This window comes from Maniola hyperantus, chromosome 7 (assembly GCF_902806685.2).
Source record: "Maniola hyperantus chromosome 7, iAphHyp1.2, whole genome shotgun sequence".
NCBI lineage: Eukaryota > Metazoa > Arthropoda > Insecta > Lepidoptera > Nymphalidae > Maniola > Maniola hyperantus.
Genome location: NC_048542.1, coordinates 6,361,480 through 6,379,547, shown reverse-complemented (window position 1 = coordinate 6,379,547; position 18,068 = coordinate 6,361,480). Strand labels below are relative to the sequence as shown.

General features: G+C 36.7%; 1 protein-coding gene across 1 annotated transcript in view; it reads left to right on the top strand.

The window, feature by feature from the left end:
* The first annotated feature begins 2,361 nt into the window (after positions 1–2,361).
* The window catches only part of B4, a 104,608-nt gene continuing 88,901 nt past the window's right edge, over positions 2,362–18,068 (top strand). Inside the window, exon 1 of the mRNA XM_069499874.1 lies at positions 2,362–2,528. The gene's annotated coding sequence lies outside the window, so the exon portion shown is untranslated. The remainder of the gene's footprint in view (positions 2,529–18,068) is intronic.

Below are 18,068 nucleotides of genomic sequence, written 5' to 3'. Positions count from 1 at the left end.
GCATATCACTTGTTGTATGCTGTATGCTACATTATACAGATTTGTCTGTTTCAGCGGATTAAATTGAGCTTTTGTTTGCTGGTATATCACGGACTTCATGAAATCGTGCTACCGACACAGACCGGCAAAGCGCGATATGTGACAATAGTATCAAATGCCCGTGCCACACATATGAACACTTATTTGATCACTTATTTTATTTGAATCAAAATATATCTGCCGCTGGCATAAAGCGCGGGTATATAGTCATAGCACGTCACTTACCTATGCTTTTAAAGTTTAAATTGTCGACTTTGTTGCGGTTTGATACAAACTTTCCTGTAATTTGTCACCACATTGTATTTTCTAAGTGAAATTCGAAAACTCTTCACTATTACTGTACTATTACTATTATAATAATATTCTGTGCTTTTATAAAGTAAATATATAGGTACCTACGAATCTTGAAAAATATAGTAGGATTAGAATGCCTTTACCAAACTCATTACACATGATGCATCATAATATCATCATATCACTGTGGAGTTTCCCTGTTGTCCAACAATGGAAGTTCCACCCACCGTCAGACTCCCTAGCGAGCGTCTGCCGTCTTGACTCCTGACTCCTGACTCCTGACTGCAGCATAGCAGCGGTCTACTCTAGAACTTTCCGTAGAAATTCGATAAGAAGTAGGTATTTTGCGTAGTCAACCAAGTGATTGAATCGATTTAATTTTAACATCATAATATTTTGCATATTAAGGAAAGAAATGATAAACGTTCATGAGAGATCGGTTCGGTAGGCAACATATTTTCCTCAGTGTGGTAACGCACGCATAGTTCCTTAGTAAGTACTAAGTAGGTGATTTCTATACTATACAATTAAACTTTTTGAAATCATTTTTCTATCCGTTTTACGTAATTTTAATAGTTATTAAGCACGTGATTAATTATAGAAATTTCCCTGTAATAAAGTCGGTAAAAAACAGCTGTGAAAACATTATTAGGTAAGTAAATACCTACTAACCTATTACTTTATTATACCTACTTACCTACTCGTATCTCTACGCGCGTTGAAGTAAAGATTATTGCGTTATATTTTTAGGGTTCCGTACCTCAAAAGGAAAAACGGAACCCTTATAGGATCACTTTGTTGTCTGTCTGTCTGTCTGTCAAGAAACCTACAGGGTACTTCCCGTTGACCTAGAATCATGAAATTTGGCAGGTAGGTAGTTCTTATACGTAGTAGTACTTGCAAATTCTTTGCTTATAGCTGATTTGCGCAAAAGAAATGTTGACCTATTTTACGTAGGACTAATAGAAAGATTCTAGCAATTGTGACGTAACTGACAATGCGTATTTTAGTGTGACCGTTAGAATATGTTTTTCACATAATATGATCGAAAGCTTAAATAAGTTATATATAAGTAATATTATAAAATATTACTTAAGTAGGACTATAGGAAGACCCTAGTAGATAAATAGGCTTATTTTATCAAATTTTTAAGGGTTTAGAAAATGTGCCCTAGTCGAAGAAAAAAATCCACAGAGCCCACAAAACTTGGCTGGATCATTGGATGGTAGGTATACTTATTATATTATTAGACGACACAACTACAAATTCATCCGCGGGGTTGCAAGCTATCTCTGTACCAATATCAATACAATTAAAGGCTGTGAAAATCAGTGAAAATGTAAACACTTTCGCATTTATTATAGGTAGGTATTATTAGTATCAATTATTAACATGAATTAGGTATGATATAGATATAAGCAAGTATATAAGTCGAATCTTTGAAAAGAGCAATCGCAGAGTTTTTTGCTGATTCTTCTCGGCAGAAAAGGTAGGTATTACGAACCAGTGTGTGGTAAGTAGATGAATTTAACGATTCATAATCTATACTAATATTATAAAAGAGGTAATGTCGTTAAGTTTGTTTGTAGGGGGTAATCTCTGGAACTACTGAACCGATTTTAAAAACTCTTTCACCAATAGAAAGCTACATTATTCCTGAGTGACATAGGCTATATTATACACATGCGGGCGAAGCCGCGGGGATCAGCTAGTTACTTGTAAAAGTTAATCTGAATAAAAAAGTCTTTCTATTTCTAGGTATTTTAAATAATATCTAATTTGCATTATATTTTCTTAGGACCGAGATAGTCTCTCTTCCGCTTTTAAATAAAGGCAAATTCAACCGAAAACAACCTTAACTAAACCTCTAATCCAAATATTTCATTACATAATTTTTGTAAGATGATATTTTTATGACAAAAGGCGAAGTCGAATCGACCCAAACCGGACCATCCGTTGGGTGCGCTGGCGCAGACCGACCAGGCAAGTTTCGGTGCCGCGGTTCTGCCAGCCGCCAGGCTTGGGGTTTTACTTTAGTTATGCGCGAGTCGTCTATTCGAATGAGCGTGCGTTCAGTTCAGTGACAGAATATCCGTGCCGATGTTTCAGTGATCAAACATTATTGACGTGACAGAAAAAGTTCTATCCAGTGATTACAATGGTCGGATAACCTCGTGGCGGTTCACTTTATATTGGTAAGCTTTTTTTGGAGCTTTTATGTTTTCATAGTTTACTCGTAGGTTCAAGTTTTGCAAGGCAATTCGCATTCTAAACATGTTACGGTGTATTTATGAACTGAATAAATTGTGAAACGTCAGTTTTTTAACGTTGAGACACTAGTTTTGTAAGTTTTTGTTATGGTCCCCGAATCTCTCCGACCTTGTATTGCAATGGAATGTTAAGCGGACGAAGAAAATGTGAACGTCGTTTTGGCGTTGCTATAGATCCGGTATATTATGTATACTTGTGTACCTACGCTACAACCTTTACTACAATTACTTCTATAAAGCTCACAGAGTTGTGACGACTTACAACTGCAATAGTCTAAATTATCGACTAGAAAAAGTTCCGTCAATTTAGATTCAATAAAAAATGCAATGAACATAATATTTTTAAGGGAAAGACGTGGAAAGACCTAAAAGTAAAATTAAAAACGGGTAAAGAAATGAGTCTTCCAAAGAGCCTTATGGAGGTAATGACCGTGACGTGACGAACTTACCTTTAAGATATCTTTGAATTAGGTAGGGTACAGCGTTAATCCTTGACGGACTGCTAAGGTTAGATGGTAATCAGTGTATCGCCGGTTAAATACAGATTCTAATCTCATATAATCTGCTGAACTGGTTTACAAAGTCAATTTCGTATTGCTTCTTCAAGTACCTACCTGCTCACAGAGTTTCATTCAATCATCTCTTTGCGTATCTTGGCCAGCGTGTTGGACTATGAGACCCATTCAGTGCTCAGTAGTGAGCCGTCGATGTGTTGATGATGGTGATTACTCTACGAAGAGTTTTGACTACATTTTAGTGATTATTACTAGGGGAAGTTATTAGTTAGAGATTCCAACTGGGACCGAAGATGACTGAACGGGCTCTCCAAGCCCCAAGGCATAAAGGAGAGAAATGGTAGGTTGAATTCGGGTCCAAAGTTGGTCACCAAAACCCGTCCAGTTACCGACTCGTACAAAGCCACAGCACAGGGTCCAACACAATCGAATGATAATATGCGCTGTCATAACTATAAACTAAGCCGGATTCAAGATCTTACAGGACCCTGGTAGGTAAATGCCTATAGTACGCGACAGGTCGAGATATCTATTGGGTTGCGGACGCGCCTCGCACACCCGCGCTAATCCGGTGCGGAATAGCGCGGGTGACGTGCGGGTGTGCGGGGCGTCCCCCCGTCTCGTACCCCGATTGCCATCTCGACCTGTTGCGTACAACATATCTTACAGTGCAAAATGCCAAGGTCCAAACTCTAATGACAGGTGACACAGATTTATGCAAATGCGTATTAAGTAGGTAGGTATACGTCAGAAATTAGGGCACTTTGTAAGAAATCTTATGACCTTACATGGCCAACAGGTCACGTTAAGCAAAGCAGAGATAAAAATTTACGCGATCAATCAAGCTATTGTTGTTTTGATCTGATCCTCAAGATACGAGTAGGTAACTGGCGCACTAAGACAGGGTGAAAATAGAAAAGACGAAAGTTTATCGGTGACTGCAGACCACAGTTTGATGGACACTTCAAAGCAAACACGTTCAGCAAAGAATCTAAAGATAAAAACAACTGAAAATAAACAATGCTCAATGCTGCTAAGAAGATGTGGAATTTTATTGTAGCGAATAAAATGTTGCGAATTTTATTTTTATCGTTCTTCTAGTTTATAATAAGTCAATGTTCTTTGTGGTCTTTGTCTTATTTGTTTTCTATTTATTTAATGACTAGCTGATGCCCGCGACTTCGTCCGCGTGGAATTAGGTTTTTAAAAAATCCCGTGGGAACTCTTTGATTTTCCGGGATAAAAAGTAGCCTATGTCACTCTCCAGGTCTTTATCTATACCCATGCAAAAAAACCGGCCAAGTGCGAGTCAGGCTCGCACACTGAGGGTTCCGTACTACAGTCATATTTTTTCGACATTTTGCACGATAATTCAAAAACTATGATGCATAAAAATAAATAAAAATCTGTTTAAGAATGTACAGGTGAAGACCTTTCATATGATACCCCACTTGATATAGTCACTCACTTCGAAAGTTGAAAATACTAATTATTAGTTCATGACAACATTTTTTTTTTGTGTGATCTAACCCTAAATTCACGGTTTTCAGATTTTTCCCCAAATGTCAACTATAAGATCTACCTACCTGCCAAATTTCATGATTCTAGGTCAACGGGAAGTAGGTACCCTGTAGGTTTCTTACAGACAGACAGACAGAACAAAGTGATCCTATAAGGGTTCCGTTTTTCCTTTTGAGGTACGGAACCCTAAAAATCACGTCAATCCGTTGCACCGTTACGACGTGATTGAAGGACAAACCAACAAACCAATAAACCAACAAACAAACACACTTTCGCATTTATTATAAGGGTACTGATGCATGATGATGAAGGGACTGCGACCATTCGTAAGTCATGATTTCCCCCATAGATTTTCCTTTATGCCCGATGCCCGCCACACCATAAAGTATGATTTGTTGCTTGCTTGAGGCTTGACCAAGCAAACTTGATCGTATGAGGAGAAGTAACCCTATCATAACGTAACGTGCGGGTGAGCGGGGCGTCTCCCCGCCTCATACTCCGATTGCCATCTCAACCTGTCGCGGACTATATATTCCATTTCCGACGACGTTTTGTTGGTCTGCCCTTTGTCTCTTTTTAACCGACTTCAAAAAAAGGAGGAGGTTCTCAATTCGTCGGAATCTTTTTTTTTTTTTTTTTTTTTTTTTATGTATGTTCCCCGATTACTCAAAAACGCCTGGACCGATTTTGAAAATTCTTTTTTTGTTTGAAAGGGTATACTTCAAAGTTGGTCCCATTTCAATTTGGTGAAGATCTGATGAACATCTTCGAAGATAGATACTGGAACTCCTCAACGGATAAGAGTAAATTGCTCGCGATCAGTGTAATAGCTTAGTAAACAGTAGATTTTTAACCAGTCATAGCATAATTCCATGGGGCCACTAAAAATTGTGAAATAAAAAAATTTTACAAAAAAAATAAAAACCGACTTCGTTACATAAACACTAAAAATTGAAAAATAATTTAATTTATTACCGAAAATATTATGTATACAAGAGTTAATATAGTTCCATAATAATATTTTTTGGGGTCGGTGCCAATGAGGTGCCATTGTGGAGTCCCATAAAAATATGAAGTCTAGACGATTCGCGCAGCTAAAGCTAATTGGCACCGGCACCAAAAAGTATTATTATGGAACTATATTAACTCTTGTATACATAATATATTCGGTAATAAATTAAATTATTTTTCAATTTTTAGTGTTTATGTAACGAAGTCGGTTTTTATTTTTTTTGTAAAATTTTTGTATTTGGCATTCGTTAAGAGGTGCAAAAATTTTATATATCGAATACAAAATATTAGACAATTGGCTTAGCATTGGCACATTGGATTAGAGGCTAGAGGCTAGAGCTAATCAATTCAGCCGGACTCTGTAACTAAAATGTTAGCTATGCGTTTCATAACAATTATTCAAGCACTAAACTGGTTTGAATGAAATTCGGTACCAGGTGCTACGTGTTGGTTTGATTGTATTGTTTTATTAAGATTTTAGTACATGTTTCGTACAAATAATAGTGTATGTTTCATGATCTAGTTTTTGTTTGGAATTTGGAAATGTCATTGTTGTCTAGGTATTTCTTATACTGTTCGCGTAGGCTGTATTTTATTGTTGCCAGCTTACGTAAAGAATTATCTATTTACTAAGTAGGCGTTTTGTATCTATGCAATATTGACCTGTCTGTTCTATTCTTATCCACGCTTCCTTCTTGTTACTTTTTTTACTGCACTTGTTTAAGCACAGCAAAAAGTGCTCTCACATGCTGATGTTTTTCTCCGGAAAAACTCCTGTTTTGTTCTGAATTTTCCTACGAAAATGTACTAAAGCGTAGCAGGAAACTTATCTATATAGGTAGTTTGACCACTCGTACCTTCGTACACTACCTAATGACAACATTCTTTTTCTTTAACTCAATATGTAAATAAGTTACTAAATATAATATTTGTGGTAAAACAGTGTTGTGATGCAATCGTTATGAACATCTCAATTCTCAATCGGCGTCGCGTCGGTCGAGCGCAGTCACGGCTGTGATTACCGCGCGGTTTTAATTATCTTCTTCTTCTTATTTTTGTGTTCATTTAACGATTGGATAATAATTCAATAACATTAACAATCAACAATTCTCAATTCAACAATTCCATTAAATAAACTTAAATCTAAATTAAAAGTAAAAACTAAAACATTAAATTAAAACCAAAATAAAATCTAAAAACCACATCGAGACCACCGCAGCGAGGCGTTGTACCCAAGATGCTGGCAACCCCTTTGGATTGCCAAACTAATTATTTATACAGCAAACCGTTCTTCAGTGGGGGTATTTTAAAAGGACCGGGTTTCGGTTTTTGTGCTTTATTATTGAGGATGCAATTTGTAGATACGTAAGTGCACAGCTAATTCGACAGTACATTTTCTATTTGCATAAAAATGAACTCCTCATTATGGAAATACGATTATGCAATGAATCAAATTATTTTGGCCTAGAATAAAACTAGTTTAGGAGGAAGTACGTAAGGTCGGAACGCGTTAAAACTTCCAGGATGAGCGCAATGTCCGACCATAACGTTACGGCATAACAAATCTTTAGATTTCATCTACAGATGTCTGTTTTTGGAGGGTAGAGTGCTCAGTTGAGAGTTGCAACAGCGCAGCGTGTAATGTGTATCAACGGTCGTGTGTTGGTTGAAGTCTTGGTCAAACGTAACGCGATTCGACAATATGTTTATTGTGGCTGCTAAAAGTTCTAATAGAATACTAGATACTTACAGTCTGAATGAGTATTATATATATTATATAGCTTTGAATTTCTAGGACTTGCTCAGTTTCTTGCTGGCTTTTCTCAGTAGAAATTTATTTCCGGACGGGTGGTAGAATCACAGACATAATAAAAAAATAGCATAAGATACACTAGTTGTCCTACATTAGCTAAAAAAAATTAATAAAATTAGCACAAGGTCGTAACCAAAAAAAACGACAAGAGCGAGACCAATAATTAATCTATGGACTAAAGTAATAATACGTTGTATGTAGGTATTATTTAGGTATACTTAGTACTCACGTATTTTATATTTTCATATAGTTATGTACCTAGTTGTAACATTTATTTCTCGCATCCTATTAACATATTCTTACCGTTTAGCAAAAGGAGCGTTCTTTTTTGCATCGCATAATATAAGTAATTTATTGACTCAGGCTTTTATAGTTTATTGACCTTATAATATGAAAAGCAATCATAGTTACTGTATTATAGAAATCAGACATTTTGTTAAATGTCCGGGTATACTCTATTTTTTTGGATATAGCATACTATTAATAGCATAAAGACGTATTCTTACTTAAAGACGTATTCTTCAACTTCAAATACAACTTTTTTCTATAAAACGGTTTACAAAAGTAATGCCCTAGGAAATTTTTAAAACTGAAATAATTTACTCATAAAAATGACGTGACACAATAGTAGTTTTTCGATAAATGTTATGAAATAGCGATTTTCGATTTGAACAGTTGCATAATAATTATTGCCTGTACATACGTGTCAAGGACAGGATTATCGTCATGGTCGTTACGTAAACGAACCTACAGAATATAACTAATGCAGACTAATTCGGTATTTGACAACTACTCAAATCAGTAACTTTTTATCAAACGTCAAAACGCTCGCTTAGTATGCGAGCTACTATGAAATAATGAAATGTGACGTCACAATCATTTGACGTACTTTTTTAGTTAAATCGATAATGTAAAATAGTTATTACACTTAAAACTAACAAAGGGCGTGGATTTTAAATTATATTTTGGAAGACTTAATAATCACTGAGAAATAATTTATTTTTGACACAGGCGAATACCCAATTTGTAAAATGCCTGATTATCCTACTCCCTGTAAGACTAGGCATAAGACTATCATAATATTATATCGATCGCCCGTATGACTTTTATAACTAAACTGTTCTTAGGCTGTAAAAATAAATAACACACAAACAATGCCTTGTGTTTATAGCTTGTAGTTGGCATGAAATGTATTCTGTATCTCTGGCATGCAAAACTTAAGCGTTCATCCCACAGACAACGATCTAGCGTTCTGCGTTCATTTTCTGATCAAAAAATATCAAGAGCACGCGGCTGCTGTTCGTCCACTTATGAGGTAACTTTATGTACTTAATTTACGATAGAAATAAATAAAAAACTTAGCAACGTTCTCACCAAAAAATATTACCTATAGTCGTTTTGACAAAATAACGTTGCTAAATAACTTGTCAACAGATTACAAAAAGATTAATTATTATATTAATAATTCAGGCTAATAGACAGTCGCGGTCAACTAATCATGTGTGTGTACTGTGTAAAGATTCACACCTTTACATCTTCGAAATAACAATCGGGGTGGGGACGCCCACACAGCCCCCGCGCTAACCCGGAGCGGGATAGCGCGGATGACGTGCGGGTGTGCGGGGTGTCCCCCGCCGTATACCTCGATTGCCATCTCGTCCTGTAGCGTACTATAAGTATTACGTCAATGATCGCATTGCGTGTTCGTATTGTTGTAGTTCTTATTCTCTCGTCTGTGTTTATACTTTGTAGTGAACGCGGTAATTTTGAATTAAGAACTGTAGACCATTGCCAGAGGGATCGGCTCCTTACTTTTATAACCAGGTAGGCATACGCACGTATCTTTTAATTTATTTTGAAACTGTAAAACAAGAGTTGCAAAAAGTATTTAGTACAGAACCTACAAAAACTTTTTATCGAAAACCAAACCGGTAGCAGGTGGGATTGTATTCAGATGATTGACAGTATTTCATTGCATGAAATTATTGATGTATTGCATAGTATATGGACTTATCTGTTTATATAATGTTACCGGCCAAACCGGATTTTGGGACTAACTAATTTTGTCTCTAGGCAAAAATATGTAAGTAGGTCCTACTAAGTAGTTCATCTTGTTATGTAATATTGACTAAGTACGCGAAATTCTTTGGAACGTAGACGTTATGTGTTGTTTCTGTCCAAGCCTTTATGTAGGTAGTAGGTACATATTATTTAGATAATAATTAATTGTTAATTAACGATTCAGATCAATAACTCCTTGTATCAATAAATGTATTGTAATTTATTCACGAAGTCAAACAATGCGGGACTTTTATTTTGAACATGAAATATGCAAATAAATATGCTTTTATTTTCGGACTCTAGGTCCGATAGGTATTATGTAAATGTTCATTCTTTTTACAAATCATTCAACTTTATGTGGACATTGAACTTTTCATTGGTTTGTTTATCTTTCGTATTAAAATGGATGGTTGGGAATAATAAAAAATAATATAAGCTGTGATAGCCTAGTGGTTAGGACATCTGCCTCCTAATCGGAGGTTGGGGGTTCGATCCCGGGCATGCACCGATAAATTTTCGGGTTTAGGTATGTGCGTTTTAAGTCATTAAATATCACTTGTTTAACGGTGAAGGAAGACATTGTGAGGAAATCTGCATGCCTGAGAGTTCTCCATAATGTTCTCAAAGGTATGTGCAGTCTGCCAATCCGCAATTGGCTAGCGTGGTAGATTATATCCAAAACCCTTCTCACTCGGAGACCCAACGGGCAACAACGCGATCCCGCACACATAGCCATGTTACTGGGGGTACACCACGGCTGTTCCGAACGCATCCAAAAGGGACCAGCAGCGCCCAGGCACACTGCGGAGATTACCTGGCTGGCACCCCTTGGCAAATGAACCTAAAACAACTATCCAGTAGGTAAATGTAAAACATCTGCGCAGTAATTGTAAAGATGGTCTTTACATTGTACCTACTCCATAAGATATTATAACACACTTAACTAACTTTTCACACACGTAGGTAGTTAAAGTTGGTTATTTGGTTTAAATAAATCTTGAGTAAGAAACAGTATTCAAAATCAAGTTTCAAGTAAGTAGGCAAGGTATTGAAGAAATCGCCGCCAACGTCGGATGCATCTGTGGGTAGAGTATAGCTTACAACGTACGATAAACGTTCTTCCCTTTTTAGGGTTCCGTAGTAAACAAGGAACTCTTATAGTTTCGCCATGTCCGTCCGTCTGTCTGTCCGTCCGTCCGTCCGTCCTCGGGTAGTCTCAGAGACTAATAGTGCTAGAAATCTGTAATTTGGCATGGGTATAAATATTAATCACGCCGACAAAGTGGTGAAATAAAATTATGATAAATATTTTTTTTACATGTAAAGTGGAGATGATTTTTTTTCTCGCCTAAAAAAAAAATACTGTGGGTGTGGAAACATCATTTTTTGATTACTAGATCCGTTTGTAAAATATGATGTTTGAAAGTGTTAATTTTTATTAGAGTCATGTGTCCCACTCCCCCCTCCCCTCTATCAGCTAAATGGTAGTATATACTATATAGGAACGTGAAAAAATTCACAGCAGTAGTATATATATCTAATCAATTTTAAAGGAAAACTATCATGGCTAAGTATGGTTCACAATCACATCTGATTTTCGAGGATTGTGACTACGGAACCCTACACTGCGCGTGGCCCGCCACGCACTTGGCCGGTTTTTATATTAATAGCTGGACTAGCACAGACGTATGTATGTTTGCACTTTATATAGCAAAATAAGTGGCATCTGAGTGATGGTCGCTCGGGGCGGTGCGACATTCCGGCGCAGGCGGCGCAGATGTGGAAAATGCTTCTTATTTTTGCCTTTTACGGTTTTGCTATCTGGATTCTGGACTCCAACCCTTGGAACCCTAGGGCCAATCGTTTAGTTTACAGGATACGGAGATACATATTATATTGAATGTTTGTTCTTATTAAGTCAGCGTCATTTCTCATAAGTAGGTGCCTATACCGTGGAATTGTTCAGTACTTATAACAATAACGTGTCAGTGGATATGTGAATCTTCGGTTCCAAGTCCGTTTCTACCGAAAATTATAAAATCACGAAGTTTTCCCATCTAAAGTCTATTGTCTATACCTACTAATATCTATAGATCTCAGCCTAAAGGATAGATTCCAAAATACATTCGCAAGCAAGCAAATCGACTCAATTAGAGTCGAAGCAAATCGACAATATTGTCTAAAATTTGTAAGTATTTGATTTGATACTAAGCCCTGTTTCATATTTTACGCAGAATATTTAAATGCATATATAAATAATATTATGTTATCCAAAATATTAATTAATGCATTAAACAAATTTAAAAGACAAGCAAGAGGCAAACGGGTGTATAGAGAAAAGATTCAATTAAAAACGAGCATAGTCATCACTGATACACATCAAAAGCACCTCAGGACTTGCACGCGATCACGCAATAGAACCTACAGTAATGTACATAGGTAGGTACATAACTTTTGTTGTACTATTTATAAAGGGAAAAGCCGACTGACTGACTGATCTATCCACGCACAGCTCAAACTACTGGTTGGAAATTTGGCATGCAGATAAGCTTATTCCCGCGACTTCGTCCGCGTAGACTACACTTTCAAACCTCTATGTGACCCCTTTAGGTGGGTTGAATTTTCAAAAATCCTTTCTTATAGCGGATGTCTACGTTGTAATAGCTATCTGCATGCCAAATTTCAGCCCGATCTGTCCAGTAGTTTGAGCTGTGCGTTGATTCAGTCATATATATATGTACCTATAGATTGTCTATAAATATGTAGGGATTTTAAATTACCTCGAATTGACTTCCTCTGTGTGTGACTTGCTTTGCGATCTTTGCATACGAGTAGGTATATTATGCCAGCCCGTTAACGGAGCAAATCGCGTGAGAGGTCAATACGGAACCCTCTCGCTAGGAGAGATGATCTTTGTTCTAGCACGGGACTTAATAGGCTGTTATTTAGCACTAGTCGATACCCGCGACAAACTACAAAGCCCGCCTAACAGAACTTTGGAAATACTTGAGCCCTATCGCCTCGGCACACCTGCCTATTAATTGCATCACTATAAGACGGCTATCGGTTTCTCTCCAATAGGTTTACTCAGTTACCCCATAGAAGCCAGAGGCTTTTTATTTATAACAAGCCACCGCTCGCGGCTTCGCTTCTGTCTCCAAACGGAACAAAGATGTTACTCTTAATAAGAGAGCCATACTTGCACCGCTTGCCGTTTTCAGCCAAATGGCTGAAAACGGCTCCCGGTCTTGATGCTGTCTCCAAGATATGACACGGGGCCAATGTGTCACCGCACGTTGCGTCCCACATTAGTGCCCGTCCCCGTTCCCGGGGAACCAGTTTCAATCCATCAGGTCTCTTGCCATCACCCCGACTAATCCCTGGCGGCTCAATGTGCGCAGGAATGTCTATGGTGGCAAGAGCCCTTTTGATCGTAGACTAGAGTTGTCGATGTGGATTTTTTCTTTTTGCAGACTTTATAGTGACAAAGTCCTTAATGCTAAGAAATCTAACGAGTTTTCTGTTGAATATACTAGGTATATCTAACTCAAACTCAAATCATTTATTCTAATTGGGTATTATTTTTATACACTTTCTGATTGCATGCACTTGCTGAATTTGCAATACGATGATGTAGTGGTGATAATTAATACGTCACCTTATAAGTAAAGCTACGAGGGTTCGAACGCGCCCATGTAAATAAATGTAAATAAATAAAATAAATAAACAAATGTCTAACAAAATATTTTAGTGGAAATTAGGTTGTGGTATCTCTAATGGATTCCCACGGAAGGTGACGCTGTCAGGATGTTATTCAATTAAATAACTGTTAGTAAACTCTAAAATATAACGGTTCATAAAGTAATTGGAGGCTGTGAGATCGTTATTCGTTAATCACCACCTATATTAAGACTAAAACATGGTTTTGTTTGATGGCACATCAAAAATCCTTCGGAGGTAATATTTTTAGAACATAATGAATGTGTGACTAAGTTACCTCTCTACATCCTCTCTATTATTATTATTACAAAATATTTCATTTTGATTTTTGTAACGTTTCAAACGTTCATTCCGGCTTCTAAGGTCCAGTTGCATGATAATAATATGACAGGCAGTCAAAATTACGTTACATGAACGTCACTAAAATCAAAATGGGCTATATAAGTTATAACTGTAGCGTTACTACGCGTTCCTTTAAAATTATCAGTTTTACAAAAAGTAGAAAAAGTGCTTTTTTTGGCTAAAGTAAACCATCTGTCACGGACAAAGGTTTATCTCTTGGTTCATCTATTCTTGACGTGTCAAATTGCTGTGTTCTATTATTGTTACACGTCTATTGTGTTCTTTGCATCTATGGCACGTGGAAGCTCATTGCACATCTGCTAAAGTAATGTAGAGTTCTAATAAATTAACCTCTATTTCTAATGCTGGAAGAATTAAATTGTTTTGGATGGGAAAGTATCGCTTGTTGTCGCTTGATACTGTATAGTTCATCTGATACTGGCTATGATATGTATTACATATTATATTCGAAGATTGCGATATGTAAAACAATAATGGCTGCTTCACATTATTACAATTATTCCAGTCTGGAATCGTCTAGACAACTAAATATGTCATATCCTTTGCCATCCCATGGCTTAATATTTGCAAGTTGCAACTTACTGGTTTAGTTTATAAATCTTTGGAGTAAGTAATCCAATACGATACGAAGCCATAGTAGCAGAAACTAAGTCATTCAGCACTGTAACTTACTTACCTACTGGATCCAGCGACTATGGAATACTTAGAATCACCCATAAATATTATCAAGCACAAATTATGCATCCTTTCTTTCGGGGTTTCGCAAAATTGCAATATTGAATGGGGTCAAAGGTTGTTTTTTAATATACCTATTAGCAAAATATACAGAAACGTTACAGATTTTTGTTTAGGTAACTAATAGATTGAGAGTTGAGACATTGTAGACGTGCCTATTTGGGTATTTATTGACGCTACTTTTGTACTGCGATTGCATCACAGAAAATATACGTATGTTGGTATTTCTTATCTAGTAGTACTTTGCTAGGTGATGTATCACGTGAATGGCGGTGGTTCATCATATTATTCGCTTCCAGCTCCAGTAGAATCAGTGCGAAAATATACCATAGAGATACATAATTTAATATCGCTTTGATTGTACCTACTTGGGCTGTACAAACAAACTGTAAAACAAACAAAGTACAAACTGAACTTTTTGCTGTTTTTCTACAGTTCCACAAAGTCACAGAAGGGACAAGTCCATGCCTTGTCCCTTCTGCGTGCTTTATGCTTCTTTGCTCATTTAAAAAGTCGATTGTCAGATCAAATACACTTTGTGAATGAAATGAATGTGAAGAACTTTTCAGCGCATTAACACGTACGTTGACACATATGTACAACTGTATTTGCCTTCCTAAAAGAACTAAAACTGAGCGGTAACCGTCATTATTACCTCAAACTAAAGTTTGAATTTCGATACTAACCAAAGTAAATTGGGTGTAAATGTAAAGTTGCAAGCGCTAGCCAAACACAGATAGTTTATTCGGTTATAACAGTACATAAAACAATGTACTAAGGCTGTCATTCCCCTGTTTGGACGAAGATTAACGTTGTCGAGTTCAACGAACCGAATGAATGGTTAAGTAAATAAATTGGTGCGAGCGATCGGATGCAAGAGTGAAAAAAACGGTACCTTGGCACGGATTGGATGTTAGATAATTTTATCTTAGCTAGCTCGATGCAAAGGTTCCTAAAAGGGAAGGCACGAGGAAATGGTTAGGCATACATGGGTTAAGAGATAGATCTTTTAGAACTCGTATGATATAAGACCCTTTTGCGGATAGCTAGGTATATGTTCATATTGGTATTGAAAGAAACAATGATAGGACGTTGAACTGATCAGAGGTTTTAGATTATATCTGGATTTTCAGAATAAATGATCAGAGGTTTTAGATTCTATCAGTGTTTTCAGAACAAATTAAAACGCTTTAGCTACTATGGTACCTAGTATATAGTATACACTAGATAAGGTACTTGCCGATGATCTATAGAATAATTAAATTTAGTAGTAGCAATCACACTATAATATTATAAAGGCGAAAGTTTGTATGTGTGTGTGTGTATGTTTGTTACTCCTTCACGCAAAAACTACTGGACGGATTTGGCTGAAATTTGGAATGGAGATAGATTATACCCTGGATTAAAACATAGGCTACTTTTTATCCTGGAAAATCAAAGAGTTCCCGCGGGATTTTCAAAAACGTAAATCCACGCGGACGAAGTCGCGGGCATTAGCTAGTATTTTATAAAGCACAAGTAAACGTGAAAATCCGAAAACCGTGAATTTGTGGTTACATCACAAAAAAATTAAAATGTTATTTAATTTAAACGATGGTACATAATATTTCCTACTTGGTGTACGGAACCCTTCGTGTGCGAGTCCAACTCACAATTAACCGGTTTTTTTATTTCTTAACTTGGTAGCTCTTAACCGCGACTTCATCTGCGTTGAACTTGGATAGTTTATTCATATTTCATTTATAGTTATATCCCTATGAAATGGTTATAAATTATAATCATAGAAACAGGCAAAAGCACACAGACGCAGATTGCGACCTTTTTAGAGATAATGGGTACATCGTTAAAGTAAATACAATTTTGTGGTATCATCCCGAAATCATGTCCGCCATGTTACGGTACAATTTTGAACGTTAGCTGTTTATAACAAATACTGTTATAACTCGATTATCCGTTTCCTTTCGAAAAGTACTCCGGAAGTCTAGAAACCAGTCGGTTTCTTTCACCTTGATTTACTCGTAGTTTTATTGAGTCATGTACCCATGCAATGTGTATGCGTATTATTGTAACGGATAACTGATATAAGAGGTAGGTATTTTTTGCAAATAAAAATCATAAAAAATATTTATTTCTGAACATGAACAAAATATTATAGTTAGCTCGTAGGTACCTACCATTCGGTCAGTTTTTTAACGATTGAAATGCGCTTACATAGGTACCTACCTAATAGTAAATAATCTGAGCTGTGCCTAGCCTAGTAGTTAGGACGTCCGCTTCCTAATCGGAGGTCGGGGGTTCGATCCCGGGCACGCACCACTAACTTTTCGGAGTCATGTGCGTTTTAAGTAATTAAATACCTATCACTTGTTTTAACGGTGAAGTGAAAAATCGTGAGGAAACCCGCATACCTGAGAGTTTTGCATAATGTTCTCAAATGGACTAAGAGCCAGCGCGTGTCAGACCTTCGTTATTTTATAAAAGCTGAAAGTTTATCTGCGTATTGTCCCCAACACTGTGTTTGCTTTTTTGTTACGTTTGTTCGTAGCAAAGATTATATCAAAAGGGAGCCACGATCCTCAAAATTGAGGGAGCGACGCAGGAAGAAGAAGAAAATGGTTGTAGTACCTGGTTGTCTTGGAACCACCTTAATCCAAACAAAGTCATTAAATATTCTGAATTAGGATTGATGGCCTATTGATATCTGTACTGATCTTGTATAGATTAATTAGGTACATTATCCTTGTAATACCTACCTGAAGGTTACTCCAGTAAACTAGTAAGTAATAAATGACTTACAAGTTACACGTAATAATGATAATGGTAGGTAGGACGCAGTGGCGTGCACAGTGTTTGAAGCCAGGGTAAGCATTAGTTAGGTAGGAACCTATTTACTGGCAGGTCATAATGAAAAATATGCATTAAGCCATTACTACTGGGGTAAGCAGTGCATTTATGCCTCTATGACCTGCACGCCACTGGTAGGACGCATACTCTATGAATCATAATTTGTCATATTTTATTTTTATTAGTCCGTAAAGACTTTACAAAAGTTATTTATATATAATAGTTTCGACATAACTCTAATTTGCATATTGCAATCACAATTATAAGGTAAGTTGCTGAGCTATTAGATATGTGATTTGCAGGCGGAGATATAATTTTTAGGATTGTTGTAGGTTTTGTAGCTTCACATAGGCCCACCTATGTGAAGCTAGTTTTTCTTTAAAAAAAATGGTTTTTCTAGACTGTTTCCACTATGTTTCCATTACATATTTTTAAGATCTTTTATCTAACTTAATCTCATAGAATAAAAATAAATGTCCTGACTTACTCGTTACGTTTTTAACACGTTTTTTAATCCATTTAAGAAACATCCATGAGACTTCCGGTATACGGACAAACAAACAACTAAGCCAACATAACTACCTATATGATGTACTGTAACTAAATGGCAGATTAGATAAACCGGGTCAGTAGATATGTGGAGATATAAGTCAATAGACGTGACTTTGCATTCAGTTACCTACTTGCATAAATGGTTGTTTTGTATGTTGAACTATCGGTTTCCTGTTCGGAATTGTATTTCATATTTATTCGAAGATCTCATTAGTGCAGTGATGTTGTATACTTGTCTGTAAGTTGTGGTTAAGGCTTGGTTTCGATTATGTCTATAATTCGTATCTGTACTGTCTTATATGACGTTTTCCCTTCCAACTCCCTACAGCG